Here is a 13,383-nt window from a genome sequence, read left to right on the forward strand (position 1 = left end):
ACCTCCATTCCACTCCTTGCACTTTACAGCTAGACTACTGTTGTTTGATCTTCCTGGGGCTCTCTTTAAAGATCATCTGAAAACTTCAGTTGGGGAAGCATCAAGCAGTCCAGGTAGTTATGGGTGTATCTTGATTCGCCCATAGGATACCAGTGCTATGGAACCTGCATTGGCTGCTAATCTGCTTTTGGGTTCAGGGCAAGGTACTAGTTGACTTTTTCAAGTTCCAAATACTTCAGTGTCTGGATATTTTCAAGATCATCTCCTATGGTTGGATACAAGATTCGTTAAGGCTCCCATCATTAAGAATACACCATCTAAAGCAGAGGTCTTCAAACATGGCAACTTTAAGACGTGTGGTCTTCAACTCCCAGAATTCTCCGTGAGTTGAAGTCCACAGATCTTAAAGTTGCCAAGTTTGGGGACTCCTGATCTAAGGAATCACATAGATGCATTTTGTCACTGATGGACCTTTCTGTAGAACAGATTGTTCTTTAGCATTTGGAGTCTGGACCAACCCTACCTTGTTGCAATTCAAAAGAGCCTTAAATCCATGGCTCTTCAGGAAAATACATAGGGACAATGAGGATTGACCTATCTCCAACAGATGGTGATGTTAATTACTAAGATTACATTTTAATGCTTTTTGTTGCCAGATGTAAGCTGCTAAGGCTTTTGCAACTGAATGGCATAGAAATCTTATTAAGTAAGTAACTCTGGGCTGTAATCAACTCCCAGCAATTTACAATACAGTAAATAAAATTGATACAATAAAACTACTTCAGCATTCTCTAAAATTATAAAACTATGGTTGCATCATACTTCTAATTTCATCTTTAACACCTTGCTGAAAGATACCAAGATAGATGCAACATGAAACACCGGGGGCCACCACAGAAAAACACCCCCTTCAAATCTCTGTTCCCTTAATCTCAAAAATATAGGACACCCTAAGCTTCAAATGACCATGCCAGATGGGTCAATTCTAGCTGGACTTAATGATCACAGAGATAGGGTTTCAAAAGTTAAAACCAGCATTTTGAATTGTGCTCAGAAGCTTATAGGAATCCAATGCTGCAATGCAATGCCAGTGTGATGGAGATATAGTAGCTCTCATATGCCAGCTTTTGGGCTTCTGCATTCTGCCCCAAATTACTCCAAGTACTTTCTAATGTAAACTGTGTTTTCATCATCTGAGTGGTGAAAATGGTGTTAATCATTATTGGCAAGGGATCCCACTCCAGATAGAAGTTGTATATCACCCAAGGATTCCCCCCCCCCCCAGGCATCCAACAGTAACAGTGAATAAATAATTCCCAAATTATGGACCTACCTTTTTAGTAGAAATAAAGTCCAGAATTTAAAATGAAATTGTTTCTAGATAATCAGCAACTCTGTCTTGTTAGGGTACAATCTCACTCTCTTACATCCTATCCGGGCCCAAACAGCCTCCATACTGGATCAAGATTTCCAAAACATCCCAATTCTGCCTGGCAGAAGGAAGAACTGAAATATTCTACTGGGTATCATCAACATATTGATGATGTTTTACTTTGAGCCCATGGATGAGTTTGGACAGTGGTTTCAAGCAGATGCTAAATGGTAAGAGAAAGAATGCTAAACCATCCAGCACTGCACAAGAAACGACCCAAGAACGGGTCCTTTCATCCCCCACCAACTTCAACATTTAAGACTGCAAAACAGTCTCTCTTATTCCCAGTCTTCTCAAGTAACTCAGAAAATTCATCCTATCCAGGTCCTGATGAAGGATGCTATAAGCCCTTCAAGGTAGACCAGACTAGGAAACCAAAGTCATGAGTGGTAATAATACAGAGTGGAATGGAATAGAATACTTTATTGGCCAAGAGTGATTGGACACCCAAGCAGAGGTGGTAATCAGCATCAGTTCGCCCGAACCGGTAGCGGAAATTGCAGGTGGCCCCGCCCACCCGCCCAGGCTCTATGGCAGTGATGGCACGTGGAGCCATTTGTCAGGGCATGCGAGGCGCTGCCCTGTCAGCTGGCCAGTGCGCATGCGCGTGCTGGCCAGCTGAGTTCACCTTTTTAAAAGCTATTTTCCGCCTTCCCCAGGCTCCAGAGGCTTTATAGGAGCCTGGGGAGGGCGAAAAGAGCCTCCCCGCCCCCACAGAGGCTTCAGGGACCGTCCGGAGGCTTCCCTGAAGCCTTCGGAATGCTTAAAACGACCCTCTGAGCAAACCGGAACTTCCGGGTTGCTCAGAGGGTCGTTTTAAGCGTTCTGAAGGGCCTCCGGGGGGGGGGGCGGGGGAGGCTCTTTTTGCCCTCCCCAGGCTCCAATAAAGCCTCTGGAGCCTGGGGAGGGCGAAAAAAGCATGTATAAATGGGGGGGGGGGTCGTGTGTTTTGCGTGCATTCGCACTGGGGGGGTCGCGCGTTGCATTATGGGGGCGGCATGCTCGCACACGACCCCCCTGAGCTCCCCCCACTTGTGGCACGCGAGCCAAAAAAGGTTCGGCATCGCTGCTCTATGGCATCCCACTTAGGCACTTTTGTTAGCCAAAGCCTGAGTGCAGGTGCAGATGTGGCAGGTGAAAGTGAAGTGAGTGCGCGCATGCGCGCGCTCACATTTGCGAACCGGTAGGGAAGGTACGTGAATACCACCTCTGCACCCAAGGTTCTGCATTTGTCTCCAGTGCAGAACCTCTCACTGTATCTATAAACAACAAAGTAATTTGATCATAACACAGTAATAGGAGAAAATAGTAGAAAAGATGAGAAGAACAATAATCATACAGCTATACTATGCGGATAAATATCTTTAGATATAAGTACTGTGGTAATTAGATGTTCAGCAGAGTAATGGCACGAGGGGAAAAAACTGTCCCTGTGTCTAGATGTTTTGGCATGCAGTGCCCTTTAGGGAGCCTGAGGGGAGCAGTTGAAACAGTTGATGTCCAGGATGTGAGGGGTCTCTAGCTATTTTCTCAGCCCTCTTTCTGACCTGTGCAGTATACAGGTTCTCAATGGAAGGCAGGCTGCTTGCTATTTTTTTTTCTACAGTCCTAACTGTTTGTTGAAGTCTGTGCCCGTTCTGTCCCAAACTAGGGAGTGACAGAAATACAAATGACAAACTCAATTATTCATCTGTAGAACTGTACAGTTACAATAACAGAATCTTGCAAGGTTGAATGCACTTCTCCCTTTATCTTCAAGAGAACCAGGGAGGGTCAAGCCTGGGACGCTTTCTCAAATTACATTTCTGCCTCTGACCCAATTTTCTTTTATCTCATTGCTGTCCTGGCTGCAGCTCTTCTGCCTGCTGCTCAAGGTTATTTCTGTAGCTTATTCAACCAGTACCCAGCTGTGAACCTTGATGGAAGCATGAGAATCCCCCTCCTATGTAGCATCTTGTAACTGGAAACAGACACCGTTTCAACAAGGGGTAGACACAGAAAAAGAGTTATATAACATTACCGTCTCTTGAGAAATGACTACATCACTACCTCCTTTGAGGCATCTAGCACAATTCCTTCTCCCAATGAGCCATTAACTACTCCAATGATCCTGCTACTCAGACACCTCATCATTGCATGAATGAGTTAGAAGGGCAATGAGTAACTGACAACTCATTCTAAACAGCACTCTATCATGGTCTACAGGATGAAATGACTCCCAGATTACTACAGAGGAATGCCTCAATTATCACTTCAGAACTTATCCATGCCAAGTCAGGTCTCAGGAAAATCTAAACAATTCTATCAGCAAAATGTCCTCCTACGCAATATTCCAAAACCAAGATGAAAGTCACTATACTGCCACAGAACAAATTATTTTATAAAAAGAAGGGAAGGGGAAATCCACTGTGAGAATTAAAACCATAACAAATCTATTTGATCAATTACTTTTATTGAGATATATAAATTAAATGAACTTTAATAATGCTTGATGCACAGTCTGTTTTAATTTCCTAAGCATTCATGGATCAATAGTCATATTTAATTATTAAATACATGGGGGATAAATAAAATAGCTTTATTTAATTCATTTCATTTTAATTACGTTTTAGCTTATTCTTTGTCTAAGCCTTCCCCAATTCTTCCCGTTACTACTTTCTGAGTTCAACTCCCAGCATGCTGCTCAGAGTAACAAAAATAATCACACCCCCTATTTAAAACTATCTTCATTATTTTTCCAAACATCTGGCATCAAAAATTAACACAGACTCTGAGAATACTTTTGACAACTGGTCTTATGCACAGCAAATTCCCTAAGGATGACTTTTCATTTCCAATTACTCTAGTTTAAAATTATTACACCCACCAATTGATACTATATCTTAGAGTACAGGAAATATACTTTGGAGTAAAACCTGAGCACATTACTTTATGAGTCCAACTTCAGTGGAGAGCCAGGAAGATTTAAAGAATAATCAAGGGGCACTGATTCAAAATGCTAAAACTGTAAAGATAAAGATTGTATTTCATTATATTCTGCATTGTATAGAACTGAGCATTAGAGAATACCCTAAAAATTATTCAATGAGGAATAACATGAAAAACAAGGGCAAAGACTACAACAGACTGCAGATGTCTCCTACTCAAAACAATGGACATGTTATATTGTTTTTGTAGTTGTTGTTATATTTGTATAGCATCCTTCCTCTCAGTGTAATGAAGAATGTGTGCCTACTATCTCTTTTGTATTAATTAAGCATATTTTTTTCACCACAAGCACAGAACCTGTGTTGTCTAATTGACAGCTTGTCAGCTTTCTTGTTATATCAACAAAATGAGATGAACAATTTCCAACAAATCATTGGACAAACAGGACTGTGCATGCTAGTCAGTCTTTTAATATCTGTGCTGCAGAAAATAAGCTTTCCCTTTTTTACTATCACAAATTTTGGCAGAATCACTTTCATGCATTGAAAGAATTCTAACAGAAAAAAAGAACAATAAACATATAAGGCATAACAGCAATTCACTGTTGACTAGCAGAGCAGTTGCAAATAATGCTTTCAGATCTACAATGAATCCTTACTTAGCAACTGACCATATTTATGACACTAATGAGAAAGTAACTTTGGGACCAAATCTTTGCATTTATGATCTTTGCAGGTCAGTAAATGAAAGCTGAAGCACAACTGTAGGCACAGCTAAAGTATCACTTAGCAACTGCTTTACTTAATGACCGATCTGTCAGTCTTCTAAACAGTGATAGCTAAATGTAATTGTTATTTTGAATTTAACCATTGTGAAAATGTGTTTCTTTTTCTCTATGGGGATACAAATGCTTTATACAAGGGCACTATCAAAAAAAAAATTGATATGCATATAAGTGAAAATGTTTGGAGGCTAGTAGTTTGTAAAGCCTGATTAGCAAATTGCAGTTTAGCAACAGCAATAGCACTTAAACTTACATACCACTTCACAGTGCTTTACAGCCCTCTCTAAGCAGTTTTACAGAATCAGCACATTGCCCCCAACAATCTGGATCCTCATTTTACTGACCTTGGAAGGATGGAATGCTAAGTCAACCTTGAGCTGGTTAGGATTGAACTCCTAGCAGTCAGCAGAATTAGCCTGCAATGCTGCATTCTAACCATTATGCCTCCATTGGTTCTTTCTTTCTTTCTTGTCTGTCTGTCTATCTGTGTCTTCAGGCCACCCTTCGGCCCTTAGAAAGAGTTTGCACATCTTTTTAAAGGGATATACACAGGCACTTTTACTTCAGTGTTTTCCTAGCAGCTCACTGTTACCAAGCCGCTCTTCCAAAGGATTAGCACAGCGCTATAAGGAAATCTGCTACCAATACTCATATAGAAAAAACTGAGCAAGTATTGTTACATACTACTGTTGGAAGAAATGTCCTTCTGGGTTCGGCTCCAAGTGGGGAAAAAGACACTGGAGACATGGAAGCTGCTTGGAAAGATGGTTTTAATGGTGGACAGGACCACATGGCCTGAGCCCTGAACAGCAAAGGTGATCACATGCTTCAATGTTGGTGGAGAAGAGAAGAGAAGGGAAGAGAAGGCAAGAAGAAGGGCTGAAGAAGGGCTTGCAGGGATTTTTATAATCTGTTCTGCCCCACCTCTCTGTTTCCTGTTCCTGTGTAAGAAATGTATTCTGATTGGTTGCCAGACTCACATGGGCCCATGCAGGGGCAACCCTCTAGCTGAGTTTGAATCCAGGTTTGATTGAGTTTAGATGCCATGTGGTCAGTTGAGTAAAGGCTTATATTATCATGCCTTCATTGTCACTGCCAGAACTCTACACCCATCCCCCTGGAGCTGAACTCTTTATTATGTAAAGTGGACTAGCTTGGCCTTCTTAATGGCCCATTGATAAAGTGGGGATGGGCTGGAAGCTGTAGGAATTTACTTTGTGTAAAATGTGTTTCTCCCTTTTTCATATTCAGGAAAATATAATATTCTGCCTTATCAATATTTCCTAGGATATTTCATTTTTCTGGGAGAGGGCTGGGTGATAACTTCCTACAATCCCTCCTTTTTTTTTTTCAAAAAAATGTGAGTGGAACGCACATGTTTTTGACAAAAGATAAAATTGGTCAGATCAGGGAAACTTAATTTTTCTGATGGAAAAGGATTGAAAGAGACAGCAGAAGGATCCCTTCAGTGGCTCCCAGAGAGCTTTCAACCATGAAGGTCTTAGCAACCAGGGCACAATTTCTGGAAAGAAATTTACAATATCCAATTTACCATGCCAATTATTTTCAGGTGGTTGATATCACTTTCTGTGAGCTTCCAGACTACAAGCAAGCAGAAGTCCCAAAAAAACTTCACAGCCATTGAAGGATTCTTCCTTTTAAAGAAGTACAGGCTGCCCATTTCCAAGGGATTTCTTTAACTTGCCCTGGCTCCTATTTTAGTGAGGCCAAATTGAGTTTAGCTAGTGTGCAATACAAGCTATTTAGTATTTTTTTTTAAAGTTACACACAATGAGCCCAGGGACTCCTATCAGAGACCACCAGTGCAACATGTCCTGCTTTACTGGGCAACTGGGCAGCAGCATTTTTTTTTTAATTGAGTCACAGGGTTTGAGTTTTGAAGATCCTTTCTGCTACTCTTCAAGTGGGGGAATTGCCTGAGGGGAACTGACCCTCCCCCATGGGATTAAAAGGGAGATATCTGCTTTTGTGCAAGGGCAAAATCAACCTAGGAAAAGCTTTGTGGAGTTAAGTCAAGGAGATAGTTTCAATCTAGTTCTGAATGGAGCCTCTCTCTCTCCCTCTCTCTTTGTGTGTGTGTGTGTGTGTGTGTGTAGCTGCTTCTACAATACAGAAAATACAGACATTTTGGACAAAATTTCCCTCCCACCAGCCAGAAATCTAAGGTGTTCAGAACTTGCTGTGCTAGCCATTCTCAAATACAATTCTTACATGAATACATTAAACTGATTACAATATAAATGAGACAGGAAAGAAGAATTACAATTACAATTTCTGTGAAGGAGGCAAAGAAACAAAACTTTACAATCAGTTTCCACCCTCCCCCATAGTCTTTACAGCTGTCTTCTGGGGATAGAAGAGAGTCTTTTGGTCTTTACTTCTTCATCTCCTTCAGGGTTCTTTCATGTCTGCTAGGGTGGCATGCTTGGTTTGGTGGTAAGGCTGGTAAGAGTGGTCAGTCAGTCTTGGTAGTCTGTCCCAGGCTTGGCTAAGTTTTTTTTTTTTTTTTTTTCTCCTCATGTCAGGTTTTATCAGGAGGCAATCACCAGCAGCAAATTGGAGAGTTATGGTTTGAGCTAGCAGTCCTGTGTTTCTGAGGTTAAAAAAAAAAGGAGAGGCCAAGAATACAGTTCTTTACAGACATATCTTTAGTCTCATGTTGTGGAATATCACCCATTCTGTCCAAGTGTGGAAATCCAAACATTATTTCAGGAGGTAGACGATGTAAATTTCATGGAACATGACATTCCCACTGCCTGTATGATTGAAACACTTTTGCAGTAAGATGAGTAAATTTCCAAGACGGACAACAACTTGTGTTGCAAACAAACAAACAAACAAAATCTCATAGGGTAGAGCACCTTGACTCATAAGCGTTTAAAAATGCACTCAGGTGTAAAAGAGGGAGGTAAGAAGAACAGCTTTTTTAAAAAAAAATGCAATTTAAAAAAAAAAGGTACTTTGAGTCAACACTCCAAAATATCAAATTCCATTCAGATGGAAGCAAATTCTCATTAAGTATGTTAAAACATTTACAAATGTAAGCAAAACATCTCAAAATCATTCCTTTTTATAGGTTTAATTAAGCATTTTAAACCTCAAAAATTTCGAGAAAAAAAAATCAAAATTGTATTCAGAGCAAAGAAATGTAACTGCATAATTTTATATGCAGATAAAAGATCACAATAGTGAAAGGTAAGCGGAGCAGATCACCCATTTACTCCAAATTTCTCAGAAGAGAGGGGGGGGAAAAGTGGTTAAAGTGAGGAGAAAAAATTTCAGCCTTTAATGACCCAAAAGGAAGGAGGGAAAGAAGGAGGGGGGGGGATGCCCAGAGGCATTCACAGGTATCACTGGGGCATTTCATACACACACTCATGGTAAAATGAGCAGACATTCATTCTCCCCGCTTTTCCTACTTCCCTCCAAAGAATGACCCAGAAGGAAGAGGGGGGGGGGGATTCACACAGGCAATCACGTGGATCTCTGCATCCATTCACTTATCACTCCCTGGGGCATGAGGGACACATACTCACATTCATATTGCAATCAGACCTTCGTGCTTGCTCATGCCAAACAATCATAGGTATTTCAGGAAGCTTTTTTTTTTTTCACAAGCCACCAAGCTTCATTTTCTTTTATTAGAGGATCTCACCCTCCCTTCAGGTTTGGAAATGATAACACACATGCATACACACACATACCATTAAACAACCTTGTAACTGACTGCTTCTTTATATGAAAGGGAATCAAACTACATTCATACCAACTTTACCATCAACATACTCACATTTGCACTGCAATCATTAATTTCACATACAAAAATCCCATTTCATTCGTTCTTCATGCAAGGCAGTTATTACAATTACTTCAGGGAGCTGTACATAAGCCAATGAGCTCCATTTTCTATTATTAAAGGATCTCAACTTCCCTCCAGGTCTGGAAATGATCACGCGCACACACACAGAATTTCTTAACAGACATTACATCAAATTAATCAAGTCCAATTACCTAGGTCTTCCATTCAGACAGGCTTTACCTTTTTGTTACCTGCTAAATTTCTTACTTTTGCTTGAAGTGACCCCGTTGTCCTATTTCCTTAAGCACTAGATTGTTAATACCTGTCTCTGCCCTGGGGTGTTCGTTTCTAATTTGGACCTGCCAGCGGATGCTGGCTAATTTTTAAAGATCCAAATTCTATCTTGATATCCCAGCACGCGCTGGCATTTTTAAATATCAAGATGTATGGAGACTTTCATTAACACATCATTTGCATCTGGGTGGGGCCCTTGATTCATCTGATGGTGGCCAGAAAATCAGCAAATTTGTTGACAAAATCTAAATCAAAACTGCCTTCTGGAGGCCAGGTTTTTACTTTAGGACTAATAAGAGTAGGTTGGTCAGAAAAATGTGCAGAGGGTTTTTTACTCAGGTTGAAGGCAAACCTTTAGTAGGAATTTCCTTCATTTCATACATGCACACACAAGGCAACACTCTCCTCCTCCCCCCCAAAGGGAAAAAAAAATCTATACTCACCTGAAGAGTACAATCTTCTAGGGCTGAAAGACATGAGAACAAGGTTCCCTCCCCCACAGAAAAGGCATTGTTGGAGGATTAGAGGTAAGGGAGGGGCGTGGGGGGGGGGTAGATAGCTTGCAGGCAGAGTTTGAAAAAAATAAAACCATTAGTTACTAAGCAGATAAACAGATAAACATTATGGGGATATCACAGATGAGAAATGGGGTCTGGATTCACATGCTCCAGGAAAGAAATGGACAGGTAAAATCATTTAGACACACAATAAATGCAAGGATGAAACTTTTCTTGCAAACATTTCCTGGGTTGTTACTTTAAGGTATAGGCAAGGAAGGAAGGAAGGAAGAAAAAAGTATCTTTACTCTGTCTCTGCTGGCCAAAACACATGCAAAGCAAAGATTCCCTCCACCTTCACTCAGTTTTTGTGGGCCCAACAAACTGAGCGAAGGCAATTTCTGCCAGTTTACTCCTTTCTTTCTTTGAACACTTTAAAATTCTTGTCTTTTGGATTGGAGACATCTTAGTTACAATTACCTTGAGGGTGCACAAAGACTTAGACATACACACAGACAGACAAAGAGGGGAAAACAAAATCATTCCCACCATGAATTTCAGTTAAATTGGGGAAGGCACAAATCTTAAGAAACAAAAACCACGTGGTTACATAGAAGACAGAGAAAGAGACAGACAAGAGGAAAAAAAAAAAGAAATCCCACCATTTCCTTTTAAGTACCTTTTCAGCCAAATTAGTTTTTCCTGTATCATCTTTCAGCAAAGCCCATTTTCTACAATCTGCTCTTTTTTTTTCTTCATTCCGGCCAGGACGGGCATTTGCTTTTCGTCCCAGGCCCCCAACAACTCCCCTAGGGGGGTTTCCATGGCTACCCTCGAGCTACCGCTTCCCATGATCCCGTTTAGATGTGGGTTCACTTCGTCCTAGCCGGGTTTGCCACTTCGTATTTCCCCACTTTACTTTCGCGTCCTTAGAGGACCTTTCGCGCCCTTTTGAAGGGACTTTCTCTGTTTGCCCTTCGGAGGGTCTTATTGGTGCCCTTCGGAGGGACTTTTCTGGGGGTGCCCTTCGGAGGGACTTTTATCGCGTTCCTCACCGCGGGAACCTTCTCTCGATTCGCGCCCTTTCACGCAGGGACTTTCGATTCGCGCCCTTTCACGCAGGGACTTTTCTTACAGTTTCAAGTCTTGGGGAAAGAGACCCGGAGGACCAGCCGCACAGTGACCCAGGAGGGGTGCTGTCGGAGCGGGTATGCGTACCTCCCTTTTTCTCACTAACTTTCTTATGGGCTTTAGCTTTTTTCTCTCACAGGACAAAAACAGCAGCAACAACAAAAAATAAAAAATCCATTCACTTTTCCATCCATTTTCACACACACTAGTCACACACAGGCAGGCATACACACATTTCCCATGCTTTAAAATTAAATTTTAGAGAATTAAAATTTAGAGGTACTCACCTTCTTTCCAGGCAGCCTTTGAGCTCAAACTCAAAACCCCTTTAAAGCCTAGATCCAAATGGCTAAGGCCAAGATAAAGTCCACCCACAGACTCAATGGGGTCTGTGCCGGCATGGGAGGCTTACCTGGGCCATATCCATTTGTTAGGCTAGCTTGGAGTCCCATCTGTGGTGTGCCAATTGTTGGAAGAAATGTCCTTCTGGGTTCGGCTCCAAGTGGGGAAAAAGACACTGGAGACATGGAAGCTGCTTGGAAAGATGGTTTTAATGGTGGACAGGACCACATGGCCTGAGCCCTGAACAGCAAAGGTGATCACATGCTTCAATGTTGGTGGAGAAGAGAAGAGAAGGGAAGAGAAGGCAAGAAGAAGGGCTGAAGAAGGGCTTGCAGGGATTTTTATAATCTGTTCTGCCCCACCTCTCTGTTTCCTGTTCCTGTGTAAGAAATGTATTCTGATTGGTTGCCAGACTCACATGGGCCCATGCAGGGGCAACCCTCTAGCTGAGTTTGAATCCAGGTTTGATTGAGTTTAGATGCCATGTGGTCAGTTGAGTAAAGGCTTATATTATCATGCCTTCATTGTCACTGCCAGAACTCTACACCCATCCCCCTGGAGCTGAACTCTTTATTATGTAAAGTGGACTAGCTTGGCCTTCTTAATGGCCCATTGATAAAGTGGGGATGGGCTGGAAGCTGTAGGAATTTACTTTGTGTAAAATGTGTTTCTCCCTTTTTCATATTCAGGAAAATATAATATTCTGCCTTATCAATATTTCCTAGGATATTTCATTTTTCTGGGAGAGGGCTGGGTGATAACTTCCTACACTACCTGAAAATCTGGACACATATATGACATCAGAAGAGACCATTTATTGTAACATGCTAATAGATCTCTGCTTTCTTGTTCCCTCCCTTCGCAAAACAATTCAAAACCAGCCTGTTATGAGTAATGCCGTGGTCTCCTTAGTTGTACCCTGGATTTCACCACACTCCATAGTAAACAAAAATAAATACCTTAGTTTGGAAAACATTGTCTGATTCTTATCTCTATTCTCTGTCTTCACTATCTAATAATTTTTATGGGGCTATTAATCATCTGGCTCATTCAGTTATATAAAATGATTTATATAAAATGCATGATCTCACTCGAGGCTAACCTCCAAAGGATGTACATGTATGGTAAGTTGCTGACACTGCAAACGGCTTAGAGTGCTGTAAAGCACCATGGAGCTGTGTATAAGGTGCAATTGCTATTTTCTCTTTCCCCAAGTACTAAAACCTGAGGTCACTTTGCAACAGCAATCCTGGTGCCAACTGCTATACAGATGGTCCTGGCTTACCAAGCATTCATTCAACAGTGTTAAATATTGAGACTTAACGACTGGTCCTCAGAGTTGCAGTATCCCGAGGCATGTGATCACAATTTGGCACCTTGGCAACCAGTGCACATTTACAATGTTGGCCACATCCCATGGTCACATGATCACCATTTGTGACCTTCACAACTGGCTTCCGACAAGCAAAGTCAATGGAGAAATGGCAGGATTTTGCAAATCGTGAACACACGACATTGAATTTAATGACTATGGTTCACTTAATGACCACAGCAAACTGCCATTGTAAGTTGGTGGTGTCAAATGATTTTGCATTTTACGATTGCATGTATGTATATGTATGTATATGTACTATATGTATATAAATTGAGTACTTGGTGTTGGAGAAGACTCCTGCAAATACCATGGTCAGCAAGAAAAAAAATCAATGAACCATCAAAAAAATAATTTCGAAAGTTCTCACTCCAGGCTCAAATTATCCTATTCAGGCACGTTCTGTGAAGATTCAGCTCTCTCGAAAAAGCTCTTATGCTAGGAAAGGGGGAAGGAAAGAGAAAAAGAGGATGTCCAACAGCAAGGTAGATGCTTGTTACTGTGGCAAGGTGTATGCTGTTGGAAGACTTGAAAGAACAGCTGAGGAATAGATCATCATGGACAAAAAATCTATGTGGTTGTTAGGAATCAAAAATGACTTGATGGCAAATAATCAATCAGCCTTAATATTTGACTCTTTTTTTTTTTGCTCTTTTTTCAAATGTTTTTTTTTCTTTCTTTTTTTGTTTCTCAATTAGCTTGACTGTTTTATTATTTATCTTTTGTAGTTCTGCACTCTTTTTTGTAATCTATAAAATACAAAAAAAAAGATTGGTGGCGGAA

At 41.1% G+C, this 13,383-nt stretch overlaps 1 protein-coding gene across 2 annotated transcripts in view; it reads right to left on the reverse strand.

Moving 5' to 3' along the window:
- The window catches only part of MOB3B (MOB kinase activator 3B), a 101,771-nt gene that overhangs the window by 66,219 nt on the left and 22,169 nt on the right, over nt 1-13,383 (reverse strand). The gene's annotated exons all lie outside the window — the stretch shown is intronic.

Source organism: Natrix helvetica (assembly GCF_964273705.1).
Source record: "Natrix helvetica genome assembly, chromosome: 2".
Classification (NCBI taxonomy): domain Eukaryota; kingdom Metazoa; phylum Chordata; class Lepidosauria; order Squamata; family Natricidae; genus Natrix; species Natrix helvetica.